Source organism: Canis lupus, chromosome 13, assembly GCF_048164855.1.
Source record: "Canis lupus baileyi chromosome 13, mCanLup2.hap1, whole genome shotgun sequence".
Classification (NCBI taxonomy): domain Eukaryota; kingdom Metazoa; phylum Chordata; class Mammalia; order Carnivora; family Canidae; genus Canis; species Canis lupus.
In genome coordinates this window covers 38,997,911-39,016,232 of record NC_132850.1, presented here as the reverse complement: position 1 = coordinate 39,016,232, position 18,322 = coordinate 38,997,911, and the positions used below count along the sequence as shown (strand labels likewise).

Below are 18,322 nucleotides of genomic sequence, written 5' to 3'. Positions count from 1 at the left end.
CCTCGTTAACCCTCTCGTTAGGACTTCTAGTTTGGATTCATCCCATTCAATTGATTTTTAATTTCTGCCTGATTGGATCTAAATTCTGCAGTCATGAAGTCTCTTGAGTCCTTTATGCTTTTTTCTAGAGCCACCAGTAGCTGTATAATAGTGTTTCTGAATTGGCTTTTTGACACTGAATTGTAATCCAGATTTTGTAACTCTGTGGGAGAGAGGACTGTTTCTGATTCTTTCTTTTGAGGTGAGGTTTTCCTTCTAGTCATTTTGCTCAGTGCAGAGTGGCCAAAAGCAAGTTGTATTGGGAGAAGGAGAAAAAGAGAGGAGAGAAAGAAGGAAAGAAAAGAGAAAAAGAAAAAAGAAAAAAGGAAGAAAAAAAGAAGAAAAAGAGAAAGAAAAAGAAAGAAAGGAAAAAAAGGGTGGGGGAAGGAAACAAATCAAAAAGCAAAAAAACAAAACAAACAAAACAAAACAAAACAAAAAACAAAACAAAACAAAACAAAAAAACACGGGGAGTATCTTCTGATTCTGTATACCTTAAGTTCCTTGACTTCCTCTGGAACTTGTCCGTCTATCTGGTCTTCTGGGGGAGGGGCCTGTTGTGCTGATTTTCAGGTGTTAGCACTTGGGGGAGCTGCTGTGCCCCTGCCTGGTGCAGGGCTCAGTGGGGGTTGTTTACACCGTGAGGCCCCAGGAGGAACAACCGCAGTGGCGAGGCCAGCTCTCCAGCCCTGGAGTCAGCTCTCGCAGTAACTCCGGAGCTCTCCGTCTGCAGGGCCTGGAGGCTCCAGGGCAGGGCCGCTGATCTGCTCAGCTCGGGGCAGGAGCGTCCTTGCTGTCCTGGGCCCTCCCGGCCTCTGCCTGTCCCCGGGGGGAGGCTGGATCCTGGGTTGTGTCCCGGCACCCAGTGCTCAGGGCCTGCGCCGTTGGATTCTTGCTCCCGGCCCGCAGCCCCCTCTGCGGAGCCGCCGCCCGAGCACCTCCGAGCTGCTCCGGGTCTCACCGTGCGCTGCAGCCCTTAGGGAGCTCGGCGCACTCGCCCGCGGCGCAGGTCCCTGTTAGTGTCCCAGGGAGCCCGAGGGCATCCCCGCCCTCCTGGGGTCCTGCTCTAACTCCCTGCGGGCCCCTTTCTGCCCGGGAAGGTTGGTGCAGCTCCTGCTTCTCCGGGCCGGGGCTCTCCTGTCCTGGGGACACTCACCCCGGCCTCAGCCCGGCTCCTCTTGGGGCCCCTCCCCCTTGGATACCTTTTGTTTTTTTATTTCTTTTTCCCCGTCTTCCTACCTTGATAGAAGCATGAACTCTTCTCACTGTAGCATTCCAGCTGTTCTCTCTTTAAATCTCAGGCCGAATTCATAGATTTTCAGGATAATTTGAAGGTTTTCTAGGTAATTTGGTGGGGACAGGTGATTTGGGGACCCTACTCTTCCGCCATCTTGCCCCTCTTCCCTAGGGAGGCTTTGAATAGAGTGGTGGTCCCTTAATTCTGTGGGTATTTAGGGAATTAAACCAAAGAGAAAACTACTGGCTTTTAATTGCTATTTAGATTTTATGGTAACTTCATGACCATGGTCAAGATATTTAATTATCTATTGTTATGTGTCCTCAACTGGAGTGTCTGATTCTCAAGGACTTCTTAGTTTATAGTATTAAAAAGACTTGTAGTTTAATCAGCAGGTGAGATGTTACTTGGGTTAATCATAGTCTCTTAGAATTTGTTGTTTGTTTGTTTGTTTTTATTGTTGTTCTTTGAGAAACTCAAAATTAGTGAAGGATACCCTCTAGGTAATGCCAACATTTTCCACTCAAACTTTAAATGTCAGCTGAGATTTAGAGATTACTTAGAAAAAGATGGTAGTGTACACTGGGCCCTTTGGCTGGACCAGAGGAATCCTAATGCAATGCAAATGTGTTCAAGGTGGGAGAAGCATGGTCCAAGTCAAAGCAGTTTTATCCTAGTCTCCTTAGCCAGGTGTGTTGTTTTCTATTTCTTGGCATAGACTCTGTAAAATTGTCTGAACGGGCCCTCCTATTCCTCTGCTCAATTCATTCCTATGTCTCAACCTCTTCTATTGCATATAATGTAATGTTTTATTTCTTGGGATGGCCCTGACTGTTTATCTCCAAATTCTATTTTTAAAGTCTCTCCTTGGAAGGCCTTCATTGACTAATACAGTCTCTAATGATTCTCCCTTTTCATCATGTGTATAGTATTTAATTATTTCGTTTGTTTCTTCTTTTCTTCCTCTTTGAATTATAAGCAACTCAAGGATGGGGTGGTGTCAGAGACTGGCTAACCATTTACCAAATCCTTTTCCTTCCTCTTGGGCATATAGCTAGACCATATTCTCAGCTTGCCTTGCCTTGCAGTTAGACATGGACTCAGTTTCTGAGCCAAAGAATGAATGCTGCATCTAAGTCTGACTTATTTATTGACTAAAACATCCTACACATGGTCTTCCAGGCTCTTTTCCCACATGCCGGCTGAATGCAGAGGATTATGAGATTCTAGGAAAGGATGGACCTGTAATATGGAAGAAGCCTACGTCTCTGAAGTATTGTATGGAAGCATTCCACCAACCAGAAAGAACCACATTATACTGTTAGATGGTAGGCAAGCAACTTATAATGTAACTTATTAAGTTATCCTATCTACTTAGATTTTGGGAGTTATCTGTTGCGGCAGCTAATATTGCTTTAATGAATGTGAAGTAAATCATATTATATTTCCTTGTTTCCTTTACAGTACCTAGAATAATGTAGAGACAGGCTTAGTTTCTGGCTGCCTCTCACACACAAAATGGTAGTTTATTGACCATCACCTTTCACAGCAAGGAAAGGAAAGATGCTCTCTGCACAAATCTAGAGTGGGAAGAGGGGAGGTGTTAGCAGTGGATGGTCCAGTCTGAATGTACATAGGGTGGATAAAACACATAGATTTGGTCTTCTTCCTTGATCAATGGCATCAAATAAATAAACAGTATTGTTATTGATTATTATATTAAGTAAATATCAAGAACGGTATTAGTATTGATTATTACATTAGATAAATGTGTAGAGTGGTAGCATTATTGATTTTTATATTCAACAAATATAGGGATGGACAAAACTCATACTCCAGCCAGGCTATCTTAAAATGACTTAACAGTTTTGAGTACAATTCTGGGATAGGGAGTTATTTTATGATGAATGTCTTAGAAAATCTGAAAATTTTCCTCATCAAATATCCATTAACAATAAAGGCAATTAGGGACACATATGTATCTGAGTATAAACCAAGCATAGAGATGGCAGCATTGTTGTCAGCAACAAAGACCCATGGGATCTATCAAATACCAAATGTTGAACAGAGCCCCTTTAAGATGTGGGACCAATTAAAGAAATCAAGCTGAGAGATGAAATGCAATTGCAAAGGGCAGGAACATTTTCATTATGTACAAAATGTAAGCAAGGTTATCTGTAATTGGAGGCTCACAGTTTTGTACTTCTTAGGTTGAGAAACAGTAGGTAGGTACAGTGGGGGAAGAAATGCCTTATGTATACATGCTGTGGGTAAAGGGGAAACATCAAAAGGTATTATTCAGTTTTGGGTTGTGGGACAGGATGATATGGTTGCTATTTAAATTTGTCCTTTTGAAAAATTCAAGAAAGTAAAATTATTGATTTTAAACATATATTCTTCAGTGTTAGATTAGAAGGACCTATAGAAAAACTGAGGGAAAGATAGGGAAAGGAGGAACAGTATTTGTGGGAAAGCATTGGGAATCCCATTGCACAGGTGGAGAAGAATCTGAGGAATGTGTCCTGCAGGGAGGGGGATACAAAAGAAAGAGTTCACATGCCCAATATTGGCAAGAGTTAAAGATACCACTGAAGCTTAAATATGAAGAGCTAATAGGGCAGGTATCATATTATATTATGATTTGGGGGAGAATAGTTCATTTCTTCCACAAAGTTGTGAGTTCTTTGATTCAGGGACAATGTCCATTTAACCTTGGGTCCTGTAGTAGACATTTGTGAGTTTTGCCTGTCCAGTTTTCATTCACCCTGTTTTCTGGTATTGTAATCTATATCCTGGAGAATCATTCCTCCCTCCAGCTTAGTCCATTTGGTTCAGGGTAGGTTGACTGGATCCCTGAACTCCCAGGATAGAATGTGACCAGGCCCAGTCAGTTGGAACAAGAATTCCCAAGTGATTGTTCTGGGAATGGAAGTGTGACTAAAGCTGTCTCATCAATTTTAGGACATTTGCTGGAACTGCCGAGGAGTGAGAAACTTTTTTTCTTTTCTTCTGGACTTGAAGTTGGGAGGATATATATCAGCCATATGAATTTTCCTTCCATAGACTGAAGACAATAAACAAAAATTAGAGTTAAGATCTGGAGTGGAGAGAGAGAAAGAGAGAGAGAGAGGAAGAAAAAAGGAGAGAGAGAGATAGATTTATTGGATGAGTACTTGGACTAGCCCATACTTGAAGCCAAACTCCTGGATTTTTCAGTTATGTAAATAGAGAAATCTCTTTTGTTTAAGCCATTTTGAGCTTTTTGAGTTGACTTTCTGTTCCTCTTGACCAAAAGCATCCTAACTAATGTAGATCCCCTACAAAAGCATAGTTCTTGAATATGATGCTTATTCAACATTTGTTGACTGATTGAATACATGAATATATGAGCAAATTTCACCTGCCAAGGTTCATGCTAATTAATGGTTGATCCAGCTTGAAAACCCACATTGGCTGGCACCTAACTTATGACTGGTTCCACAACTCTACCCCATCTCTCCTTTCCTGTCCCATAGCATCAAATGCATACTGCTGTCATAGTACTTACTGCATTATATTCAAATTGTTTACCCATCTTTGCCATTAGACTGAGCTCTTTGAGGATAGAAATGAGGGTTTTTACTTCTGTATTCCTGGGCCCTACTGAACAGAGGCTTAGTGAATGGTGGATGTATTGTTTTGCTATCCAGCTAGAGTGAACTGCCCTCAGGTCTCATTTCTAGCCCAGGCCTTTGCATTTGCTGTTGCCTTACCTAGAATACTCTATCCTTAAACTGCATTCAGGTCTCATCTCAAGTCTTTGATGACTACCCCCTTCTAATGTTGCTCCATCAGCCAGCATCTTCACATTGTCATATTGAATTTTCTTAGTAGCCCTTACTGCTTTGAAGTTTTCTAATGTATTCACGTGGTTACTGTCCATCTTCCATGACAGTAGGGATCTCATCTGACTTGTTCACCACTACACCTCCAGCACACAGAGTAGTGGCTTGTACAGAGGAGACACTCAATAAATACTTGTGGGATGGATAAACCAGGTACCTATCCTTAGAAGAGAAGATGGTTCTTTTTTTTTTTTTTTTTTGAGAAGATGGTTCTGAATTGGAATAAAGTAAAAGAGAAGCTTAAAAACATACCTAAAAACTTTCTGCAACTAAGGAGAAGGCCTTGAGTATATATTAATGTTGCTTCAAATGCAAGGACACTGAAGAAAGATTAAGCTGACAATGTGTTATAGACAATAGCTAAGGTCTTCTGACTCTGAAATTCTTGATTATGTTATTGCCTATTTAATATATTTCTCTCAGTAATACTTAGAGGAATAATATTTAGGAGAAAAATAAATTTTTTGGGCCACTCACATAAAGCCCTTCACCATCCCAGCAAATCCTCTGCTTGGGCTGAGGGCAATCCAACCCAAATGAGAGGCAGGTGGTGAATTAATCGTGTAATTTGCATTTTTGAGGATGTGTATGTGCAGAGGTTTGCTTATACTGATCTAGAATTCTTTGTATTCAAATTTGCTTATATTTAAAGAAATAGAAGCCAAGATATTGGCCTGATTTTGTCATGGTTGTAGTAGAATCCATCGTAAAAATCACAATATAATTTCATTTTTCCCTTGGTTTAATGCCCCTAAAGAAGCCAGCTCTGGGTCTGAGGAAACAAATCTACTTTTTAAGCATACCTGCATGCAAATGGACTGTGGAGATAGCTTATCCTTTTACATAATAAATTAGAGAGTTCTCTCTTTCAGTGCAATAGATGTATAGATTAATACACCAAGACGAGGCATATAGATACGTGGAATCGATAGAAGCCTGGTTAGAGATGACAAAGAGCTTCATGCTCGAGTGCTTTGCAGCCTAATTCAATAAGACAAAATGAAAGGCAAATGCTTGAGGAGCTGAAGAGAGGATCTTTATGAAAATATTAAAACTTCTGTACAAAGAAAGTCACACATTCTCCTTTGAGTTTGCTCCTAACATCACAATATAATGAATGGGCCTCTTTTGGGGGGAAGGAGCTTTGTGATTTTTAATAAAGCAACCAAAGGAACCATTTTGAATGTAGAAACTTACTCTTTGGCCTTTAACTGAAAAGTTAAACATACTGAAATAAAACTAGATTCCCCCCCATCAATTTGCAAAACTGAAGTATAACCAACTGAAACGGCAACAGCGTGAAAAGCTCTTTACGTGTCTGCAACCATCTCTGATTCTATCAATTTGTTTTCCAGTCTTCGTTGTGATTCAGTGTTTCTCATGGATCTCCAGAGAGTTTCGGGCTTGAGGAGAGAATATCAATAGCCTGCACGTCCTCTAGGATGCTTCCCTGCCACCATCACAATGTTTCTGTGGATCAGCTCTTCTGTTTCCTTTAATGACTATAGTAGAACAACAAAAATTATTCATTTTGGGAAACAAAATCAACAAAGCAATAGTGTCTAAGTAAGGGTATAATTTTACTCCCTTTTTGTGCAGTAAGCTTAAAGGCAAAAATTAAGAATCAATTGGTGGCTTTTCAGGTATTTTATAAATCCATAATTATATCACATGCATTTAAAAATGAAGCAAAGGGCTAAATAAATTCCACAGAACTTGTAAAGTAGATGTGGCCCACTGCAGTGAAATAAATACTGGATTTTCTAACTGGGTGGTCTGGTTTCTGATTGGAGTCCTGTCAGGAGGCAGGTGGGTCACCCCTGATTAAGTTCCTAATTCCTCTGAACTCTGTATTTCATATCCATGAAATGGGAATAACAATATTTGCTTTTCTCACCTCATGGGGCTGATGAAATATAAAGTGACATATATGCAAATGTTCAGAAAATATTAGAATGATGTGTGAATATAGTGCATTTTCAAATTATTAGAGAAGATAGAGTTTTCTTTCATAGTCACACCATTCTTTAGGAACTCTGTCCAGAAAATCCTACAATGTTAGTAAGAGAAGAATTCTTACTTTCCAGCTGTTTATCTTGTATTCTAAAATATTTGCATGTAAATATGCATGAATGTTTATATTTTTTTGCTTTCCCCCCCTCTCTCTACCTTCCCAATTCCCACAGCTCTCCTGGCTAATTCCAACTGATCTTTGAAAATTCACTTCAGTATTATTTCCTTCAAGAAATCTTCCCCCATCCTGAAGGCTGGGTTGGTGCCCCATTGCTGTGCTTTTGAAAATCCTTCAGTTTATCTTGCACTGTGTTTTCCACGTATTTTTATGATTTCTTTTCTGTCTCCTCTGCTGGATTGTGATAATCTTGGGAGTGGACTCTGTATTGTAATCATGGGACTTCCCAAGGTCTACCAGTGTTTTCACACACTAAGCACTCAAATTTTGTTGTATTAGTAACTGCTACTCTTATCCCATACATGTTGAGATTTTGGATGTTTCCATTCCAATGTGAGGGGCTGGGGACTAATAGATTTGTCTATTGCCACACTAAACTGAGTTTATTTTCTTTAGGAACTGTGGTAGGCAGAATGGTTCCCCCAAGATATCTATGTCCTAATCCTGAAAACTGTGAAGATATTTTGTAATGAGGTGAAAGGGATTTTGCAGATATATTAGGGTTACATACCTCAATATAGGGAGATCATCCCGGGTTATCTGGATGGCCCCAGTCTAATCACATGAACTCTTAAAAGCAGAGAACATTCTTTGGCTGGAGGCGGAAGAGATAGAGCAGAAGGAGAAGTCAGCAAGAGTCCAAGGACTTCACGTGCTGTTGCTGTGGCCCTGAGTGTAGGGGGCTATGTGCAAAAAGAAAAGGGAAACATGTAGGGGCTGAGAGATGTTTCTGGTTGACAGACTGCAAGGAAGTGGGGACCTCAGCCCCATGTTCACAAGTGACTGTGTTCTACCAACCAAGTGAATGTGTCCAGAAGCAGATTCTCTTCCAGAGTCTCTAGAAAAAGTGTTCAGGTTGGCCTACACCTTGACTTCAGCCTTGTGAGACCCACAGCTGAGATACCAGTCTAGTCTAGCTGGGCTAATGTACAGAACTGTGAGATAAATAATAAATTTGTGCTGTTATATATTACTGTGTTTGTGGTAATTGGTTAGGACAACAATAGAAAATAGAGAAATTAATTTACTAGCCTCCAAAGAGCAGATTTTGGAAAACTATCATAGAGGTGGAATACTCTGGATCTGCAACAAATGATGAAACCCCCCATAGAAAAGTTGCCCAGAGTGCATTCCTTGGAATGGTGACAGCCACAGTGGTGGGGTTACAGGGTTGGCTGACACTGACATCCCCAGGAAGTGTAGCATAGGCCAATCTGTGTGCCCCTGGGGATTTACTTAATTTCTTCTAGATTTGAAGCTGGTTGTAAGTTTGATTGGATTGGACAGGGCAGAGCAAGAGAGGTTGGAGAAATAGCAAAAGCTAGTTTAGAAATCCTTTTCCCTTAGAATTCTGAATTATGAAGCTATTTCTTCCCAGTCTACTAACGTCTAGAGTTCCTCTTGAGAGATCTAATGTCATTCTGCTTCTTAATTCTTTGTATTTTTTTTTTCTATCTGAAGTTTCTTTTGATCTTTTCTTCATCCCTGATATCCTGAAATTTAAAATGACATACTTTGGAATTTTTTCTTATTGTCCATTGTGCTGGATACTCAATAGATCATTTTCAAAGTTTTTTTTCAGTTTTGGGAAATTTTCTTGTATTATTTCTTTGCTAATTTTCTCTTTTCTCATTTCTCTGTGTGTGTCAGTTCTTTGTGGAACTCTTACTAATAAAATATTAGAATTCTAGATTGATTATACATATTTCTCTTTTTTTAAATTTTTTTATTTATTTATGATAGTCACAGAGAGAGAAAGAGAGAGAGAGGCAGAGACATAGGCAGAGGGAGAAGCAGGCTCCATGCACCGGGAGCCCGATGTGGGATTCGATCCCGGGTCTCCAGGATCGTGCCCTGGGCCAAAGGCAGGAGCCAAACCGCTGCGCCACCCAGGGTTCCCCGATTATACAGATTTCTTATTTTTCCTCTATGTATGTATCTATTTAATTTCTAATATCTTCATCTTTGACTTCTGATTTTTTGATTTAAATTTTAAAATTTCTGGTGTCATTTTTTAAAAAAATTAAAAGATTGCTTATTATATGTATATATATATATTTTAAATAGCATCCTTCATTTGTTTCTGGGATATGATTGTTTTTATTTCTTTGAGGATATTCTAGTTTAAAAAATTTTTTTTCTGCATGTTTTTTGTTTTCTCTGAATTGCCTTTCTTCAATTTATTTTGATTCTTCTTTTTCACATTACAGACTTTCCTCAAAAGTAGGGTGTCCCTGGCTGTCTGTTCATATTAAATTGAAAGGTTCTAAAAAGTTGAATAAAAACTTCATGTGCTTGGTGGGTTGGGCTGACTGGTCACTTTGATCAGGTAGGACTTGTATGCCTTTTCTGTGGTTCTTCAACTTCTGCAATGAAGAAAACTTCAAATTCACTGTTAGAGCCGTATGTCTGAATCATGGCTTTCTGGAACCCACGACTAGGGTATGATCATCCCCGTATGGTGGTTAATAATTATATGCTAAAGTCACTGGCTGGTTTCAAAGTTCTTCTCTGTCACTTGTGACTTGTTTTACCTGTTTCTTCATTTGTCAAATTAAGATACTACCAGTATCTATTTATGGGATAGTTGTGAGGGTTAAGTGATTAATTACAAATACCATGCCTAAAGTATTTGAAACACAATGAGTGTTCAGTGAGTTACCCATTTTTACTATCATTGTCATTGTTATTAATTCAGTGTGATTCTCTGTTGTACTTCATCCCTCCTTCCATTGCCTTAGCATGCAGCTTCTCTGGTTCAGTATTTCTGGAGTGGAAATCTCCCACTTCTCCGCCAGAGTGGAGAATGAGCAATCTCCTGGCTGAGTAGATTTGGGAAGGGGACTTTGGAAAAGTACCAACTCCTTATCCTGACTTTTAATCAATTTTCTGGATCTTTACTCCCATCCCTCACCTCTGCAGAGATAACTGGTGTCACTAATTCCTATGCCTTTCTTGAGGTTAGAGGCACAAGCATGTTTTCTCATCATTGGATTTTCCTCTGGAGGCACTTAATTTCCATGTTTCTCTGTCTGCTAAGCTGGTGACCATCACTCATCTATCCCACTATGGTTTCTTGTCTACTATGTATCTCCTCTCCTGTTCTCTTTGCCTAGAGGGCTTACACCTTTTGTGTTCCTTCACTAATAGTCTAATTGGGTATAAAAAGGGAATGAAAATCAACTTAGATATCCAATTGGCCATGTTAACTACAAGGCCACTGGCCTTATCATCTATGAAATGAGGGGTTACAGTGGATAAGCTTTAAGGCATTTTCCTTCACTAAAAATCTTTGCTCCTTTTGTATGGTTTAGATTTAATGTAACTCCCAGCTGATCACAGCTAGATTCTTTATCACTTATCTCAGTCTCAGAATAGTAGTGATTATTTTTGCTTTTGTTGTTTTGAATCTCTTTGAGCAGGAGACCTGTGGTGTAGCAAATTATATCTTGTGTACAAATTAGAGTAAACTGAAAAACACAGGTGACTTTTGTTCCCTTCTGCATCACAAAGACCTTTTCAATACACCTGATTGATTGTAAAGGGAACTCCACAAGCAGATGTGAGCTACTGGGACTCTGCTGATGGTAATTTGGGTGCTATAATATTTATCATGCTGTGCTATTTGGCAAGTAGAAAGCTTTTAAACTTTTTGTTCTTTCAAAAAAAAAAAGTCCTAAAAGAAAATGATACAAAAATTAGAATTAGGAAGAAATTTCCTTTCTATGGAGAATCACAGAGAATGTCTTGATAAATCAGTAAAAGTCTTGCTTTTAAGATGGCTTAGGTCAGATTTTTGTCGCTTGCATCTAGAAGAATCTTTGACTTATCAAGGACAGTGGAGATATAGAAGGGTAAGTTGTCTTGCTCTATGGATCTTCACTAGCTATGGATCTCCACTATCTATGGATCTCCACTATATGGCCTGACACTTGGTACTTACAGCCTCAGTGTCTATCACCATTTGCTGTGGTCACTAGAATTAGCAACTAAGTCTGTGTGTTCTATTTTGGTATCCAGGAGAGAAACTTCTACAAGATAATGAGTATTTCTAACAGGATGGGTTGTATGGCATTTGAAATAAATAACAACTTCTTTGAGTTTGGTGAAATCCATTGCATGTGTTGTTTTGTTTGTTTGGTCATGGCATAGAGGATGGGAATACATCCCTCAGAAAGTTTTCAATTAAAACAGGAATCCTAGATGTTGAAAGTAAGGGAGACATTAACAATTTTTGCCTCTATTACTCCCGACTACTTTGGACATAAGCTACGATTAAAAGTTTGTAGAAAAAGAGATTGATGAATCAATATTGACAATTTTGGGTTTATCAGTGATGCAATCTGAAAAACTTTTCTTTCATTTGGAAATGAAATAACATAAATCCATTTATATTCATCCAAATAATTCTAATCACATTTGGAATGGCCTTTTTACCGTAGTAATTATGGCATATGCTATTGGTTGACTGCCAGCGACATGCCTTTCTTTATTTTTGTAACCACCCTAATTTTATTCAGGTAAAAAGTGGCCATCTTCTTCAGAAACTTTGGGATCTTCTGGGACTCTGGTGTCCAACTCCAAAGGTTGAATCCTGATTAGTCTCAGGCAGCATGCTGCTTTTATCTCCCTTGCCATCAGTTGGCTTATGACTGAGCAATGGAATGTGATTTTGGCCAGTGAAATGTGAGGTGAGGTCCACAGACTGGCTTTTGGGAAGGTTATCTTTGTTCCTAATGAAGGACCCAGGGAAGGACTTTGTCAAGTGTAAATGTGACCTTTGGTGCAGCTACAGCCATTTTGCAGCTATGAGAAGATGTTCTTAAGGGCCTCACTGAAGATGGCAGAGTAGAAAGATGAAAAGAACCTGAATATTAATGATGTGGCCAAGCAGCTGACTTGGTTAATCCTGGGACAATATCATATTTGGAGTTTGTATTCAGTGGAATAATACATTTCTTTATTATTTAAGCCTTTTAAGCTAGTTCTTCAGTTATTCCTAGCTATAGTAATCCCAATACAGTAATAAAACAAATTTAATGCTTTAACTCTTTGGACTAAGACTTTTTTCCTATTTTTCCTCCATATGTGAGAAACGTATGAAATGAAAAAAATAAAGAACTGCAAATATTAAAGGATCACAGAATGTCAGCACTGGGAGAGATTTCAATAAATTATTTAAAAAAACACATACTTGTTGAAATAGAATTGTGCTGGATCCTGGATATAGCAAAGAAAGAGACATAGTACCTGCTCTTTTGAAACTTATATTCTAGTGGGTGTTAGAGAGTATTTGGTCATTACACAGAAGGGACAATTTTTATATCATTCAGTGTTGGTGTGATTTTTTTTTTGTTGTTGTTAATAAGAGGGTAGATCCTATTGGAGGACAGACTGTATACATTTGTGGTTCTTTTTGCTTTTGAACATGTAGCTAGCTCTTTTGCTTATCTGACTACCTGAAGGGTTTGGTTATGTACGGCTAGGCCTAGAACTGAGTCTGGGTCCAAGGGAAGAAAAGAACCGAATTTCTGTGTATAATAGAGTAAGAGGAATTTAGAATTACTGAGTATGTGTGTGTGTGTGTGCACGCACACGCACACATGTGCATTTCACACACACATGAAACAGCAAGATGGTCAATGACTGAGTGCTAATCTGAGTACAGAAACCTGTGAGCAATCCCCTGTATCATGGTGGCCAAAGGGACTTATAGGATGAGATGACTACTATGTAGCTTTAGATTATTTACTGTGTCATGCAGGAATGTAAATCTCTGACAGTGACCTAGAAAACTTCAGGAAAAGTTTTACTACACATCACAGGCTTTGTTCCCTTGTTGCTTCAGTGGGGGAATCAGGGAGATAAAGGATTGACCTCAAGGCATAGAGCAGAGATGAGGGAGTCAGCAGAGGTAGGAAAATATACCTCATTCTCCCATCTTGCTCTCCCTGGGAAAATTTTGCAGACGCATTGAAGAGGTCTCTGCACTTAACACTGGATGTGGAATGGTATGTGACCTCTTTAATTTACATCATTAGGGACATCTGGATTAGAGACCTACTGGTCTCTGCAGGACTCAATTGAATAATCAAGTAATTATTCAATTATTGGGAATTACCTTCTGGAGACAGTTAAGCTCCTTGAAGGCAGGGACTATGTCTGTTTTATCAATAAAGTTCATACTGGGCAGTGTTCAAGGAACTATTAGTTCCCTCGTAATAGGGAAAAACTATCATTTAAATATATTTATCATATCCCCTCTGCCCTCAGCTTGCCAGAAGTTCTTGTTGCCTCTCCCAGGACAACCATGTTTCGCCGGGTGGGCTCCTGGGCCAAGCACTTACTACGTGTGGATGACGGGGAGACTGGAGAAGTTGGGAAAAACCTGCCAGGTTTATGCTGAAAATATCAGAGAATTACTGACAGGAGAAAAGTAGTAGATGCAGACTGTGGGAGGGGAGACAGAGAAGACGTTTTGTGGGAGCTGAGCTTGAGAGGTTTTGGGAGCTCGGAGAGGGAAAAGAGTGTCATTGGGGGCAGGTGCGAGGCATGTGAATACACACACACAAACGAGATTCTTCTGTACATAAAAACTGGCAGGAAAAGCTGGTATCAATCAGTTTTTCTATGTGTTAAGAGTGGGGTCTCTGGACAATTTTAATAGGTTACAGAAAGATAAAAAATTTCTTCTTGGTTATTTCTGACTGTATTTCTTTGAAGAAGACTCAGGGTAGGACTGACTTCCAGGTGAGAAGAGGCCAGCCTGGCTTTCTGCGGGGCACACCCTCGTGTAGGAAACTGAGTTTCACACTTTGGTATTCTCTGCGCTGCTCCCAAGCCCTCAGCAGGGACAGCAAATATTTGTTGCACAGAATCAAGATCGCAGTAATTTCAGATTGCATGCCATCCAATCTGGTAGCTAAATATGGGCAGAATTAGGACTAAGGACTAAAAACGAAGTATGTTCTTAGATTTTGTTCTTCAGTAAAGAGTGGTGTTAGAAAACGCACTGTGAGAGAAGAACATTCCATTTTGGGCCTAGTCCAGAAATACGCACGAGGGTCACTTACACTGACCTTATTTTCCATTTGAGTTAATCTGTGGGTAGCAAGTCACACCCTGTTACCAACCGGATCTAAGGATCTTAAAATATTCAAATTGGATTTTTTTTCCCAAACCACTGAGACTCACAGAAAAGTCACATACTAGACCAGAGTCTAAGCTACACCTCCCTGTTGGAACTCAGTAAAACAATGGCATGCCTCCTTGTTGGGAGCATCTACCTGTGATCTCTGTTGCAGATGAATTAACTGAGTTAACTAATTTAATGAACTATTTTTAGTTTAAACTAAAAGGAATCTTAGATATAAAGTTTCATTTCTGAGAGGCTGTGTTGCATTCTGCCGCTAGGAGAGAAGCCTCTTGTTTCAGTCTGGTGAAGGTGGGAGCATCCTGAGAGAAGCAGGGGTCATAGAGTTTGCTAACGTCCCATGGCTCAGTGCTGGTTTTGGGGCGGGGGGTGACTGTGTTCTTATAGAGGCCACCCCAAACATTTCCAGAGGACCAGATGGTTCATTCAATAAAACGGGGGCCTCTACTAGGGGTCCAGTCCTATTTCTTAGCTGCCCATTTCCGACTTTCTCACTTGTGCACTTCTAGGAAGCCAGTGAGAAACCGTCTATGGCCATGTTAAGGAAGCAGGAGAATGTATTTCTGGTTTTGCCATTGTTCTCGCAGGTATTTAAAAAACCCTAGGCCTGATGCCCCTGTCAGAAAGCACACACTCCGACATCTCTCACAAGTGCTGCGGGGAGGAGGTGTGATGCCCAACAACAACCCCACAGGAGACGTGATCCTCTGGAAGCTTCTAGACACTGTGCTCTTCACTGGGCTCAGGTGCTGAGTGTCAAGCAGATGCACTTGGCAGGTCATTCGGGACCATGTTAGGTTATTCAGAGGAACAAAAGCACAACAAACTGCCTGGAACCCTTGATGTCTGGGAGAAGCTCACTGCACCAGCTAGCAGCTGTCCTGCCACATTCTTGTCTGCCTGAAAGAAAAGAAAGGAAGAACGCATGACTCCAAACGAATGGCCTAGAATTGGAGGCTGCTTGGCAGTATAAGAAACGCAGAGAAAAAGAGGACTAAGATGCACAGGTATGTGTTTGGAGAAATAGTTTTTGCTGCATTGGGGTGGAGGGTACCTGTTGAAAGGCTAATGATATGGTCTGAGTTTGTGTCTTCACTGTGAAGCTGGCACAGAGCTCAAGGGACCCATTCTTTACGCGTGGCCTCAGGTGCCTGGGGTTACTGGCTTCGGGCACACAGCCAGGGTTTGCAGCATGAGCCATGGGATGCCCAGATCAGTGCCCATCATCACGGACTTGGAAGAAATTCCACGAAAAATCTGAAGTTGTTTCAGAAGTTGCTTAAACCTAGATGTCTTTTCTAAATGCAAAAACATTGCATGCACACACATCTTTACTTGTTTTCCATCCACTCAAAAAGGGGAGAGAATATCGTATAGGTGGGGCGACTCAAATGGGATTATTTTAAGATGCATTCCCCCTTCCCTTCTGCAGGGGATTGAGGGGGATTACACGCAGCTTCCACGAAATGTCTTGTGCTCCTCTCTGGGAAAGGAACTGTAAATGTCAAGGCATCAGTCTCCCTGACAACAACTTACACAGGTACGGCCAAGCCTGCAGGGAGGGAGCAGCACGGTCAGCCCGTGTGCAAGTGTCACCTGCAGTTGCAGAGACCAGGGCCCCAGCAGTCCAGAGTAGCAACAGATGGAGAAGGGAAGACAAACTGGGATGGGGAATGGGTGGGGGGCCTGGGACACCCCAGAGTTACAACCCCCCCAGAAGAAATGGCACAGGAGAAGCAGCAGGCTTAGCAGGTGCAGCCCCTCTCACATCTCCAACCCAAACCCCAGGGGCCTCATATACGCTTGGTGTTAACAGAGTGTTTTAAACCCTGTTGAGCACGGGAGCCACCTGGAGATCTGGTTAAGAGGAACTTTCTGTTTCAGTAGGTGGAGGGAGAGGGCCGTCGATGCTACGTTTTTAACAAAGTCCTGGATGATGCCAGCGCTGCCAGCCCTGACACCATGCCCCCGATTAGCAAGGTGTGAAGAGAATCTCGGGTCACGGGTGTGCCTCAGGCAGCACGGCTTCAGTGGGGAGGAGAATCCAATTCTGTACAAAGATGCGCAAATGCATTTGAGTCGCACCTCACCTCACTAATGTTAGGAGGAGATTGTCCACGTAACTCCTAAGTCTTCTGGATTTAGAATGCTTCGGGTGATGGAAACTTCTCTCGACAGCTGACAGCTGATGTGGGGCTGTTCAGGTCTATATTCGGATGGCCTAACAGCTCGTGAGCACACAGCAGCTGAGGGAAGGAGTATGCTGGGCGGCAAGGGGAGGCGAGCTTGGCATGCACATTGGCCAAGGACCATCTATAAAGTGCACTGCCCACATGTGCATATTGGGAGCTGGGTTTTGCAACGGCTGCCTCCCCTCTGGTTGAGCAATGGAAGGGAAATTAGCACAGGGCCCCTAAGGTCCTCTCACTTTCCCCAGATTCCCAAAAGGAAGAAAAAAAATTTTTTTTTTGAATAGGTAGGAAGGAATAGAAAATGACAGCGAGAGAAAGGAAGTTGAAAGGTGGCTTGAGTTTCTATTTTTATTTTTTTTATTTTTGAGAGGAGGGGAGAATAAACTCCCTAAGATGAATCAAGATGAAAGACATTAAAAGAAAAAAAAAAAAGAAACAAAAGAAATGCATGATGAAGAGAGGAAGGAAATCTCCTTGATAGATAGAACAGATTTGCCAAATATATTACATTCATTAAGATTTTTCTCTGCTTATAATGTGTGCTTTTTGGAGGCTTTTCTTAGCATTAACGGACGCTCTGGGAGAGGAGAAAGTTGGCAGAGAGAAGCCTAGCAAATATATAAATAAGCTTCGGAGGTTTCAGGAGTTTCATATCCCACAATAGAACGTTCTCCAGGCTAGGCAAACTTTTTCTTACTTAAACAAATGCTTTGAAAGACAAAGATTTCATATCGTCAGTGGAACATTCAGACTAATAATTGCCTTTGTTCTTCCTGCCTTGAAGTCTCAACAGCCAGCAGATTTATGATTCACTTTCGGCAATAAGCTTCTTCAAATAAATATCACTTTCCAGGCTGCAAATTGAGTTTTTGCAAACACAGAGATCGACTTCACTAAGAGGAACTAAGTTTTCTTGGGCTGTATGTATATATGATTATGAAACACTGTTTACTTTCTTCCCCTCTGCTGTAGGAGAAGGGGTTAAAAATCTATATTTAGAAAAAATTGCCATTTTTAATGGTCAATGTACTACTAGTGAGAATTTGTAGGTTTTGTTGGAGGAGCAGGGAGTGGAGTGGGAAGGGGACAGAAGGCAGTTTGACCTTTCTCTGAGACTTGTGGACCTCGGAAATTTTGGGGCACCTGAGTGGCTCAGCAGTTGAGCATCTGCTTTCAGCTCAGGGCATGATCTTGGGTCCTGGGATCGGGTCCCGCATCGGGCTCCCCGCAGGGAGCCTGCTTCTCCCTCTGCCTGTGTCTCTGCTTCTCTCTCTGGGTCTCTCATGAATAAATAAATAAAATCTTAAAAAAAATATCTTGATACAGTCCAAGGTTGTGGACTTTAAGCTGGTTTACTTTGTGGCTGAGGCAAGACGATTCCAAAAGTTTTAAAGTAAAAGAAATGATACAAGCGAGAATAAGACATAAGAATTACAGTGAGGATTATAGACCCCAATTGTTAGAATCAAGACTCTTCCAGAGCAATCAGCCTCTTATCAGTACTGGATAGTGGCCAGTGGTAACTCAATGGGCATTATTGGATTCCTTGAATATGCCAGGTAGTAAGGATGCCAAGGGAAGGGAGGTCTTATCTACCCACCTAGATAACCTTTAAGAACAGAGTAG

General features: G+C 40.9%; 1 long non-coding RNA gene across 1 annotated transcript; it reads left to right on the top strand.

The window, feature by feature from the left end:
- The first annotated feature begins 2,472 nt into the window (after nt 1-2,472).
- On the top strand, nt 2,473-17,727 carry LOC140602212 (uncharacterized). The gene is made up of 4 exons (XR_012005188.1): nt 2,473-2,604; nt 15,092-15,511; nt 15,937-16,044; nt 16,389-17,727. It is a non-coding gene; the product is annotated as an uncharacterized lncRNA (long non-coding RNA).
- The last annotated feature ends 595 nt before the right edge of the window (nt 17,728-18,322 follow it).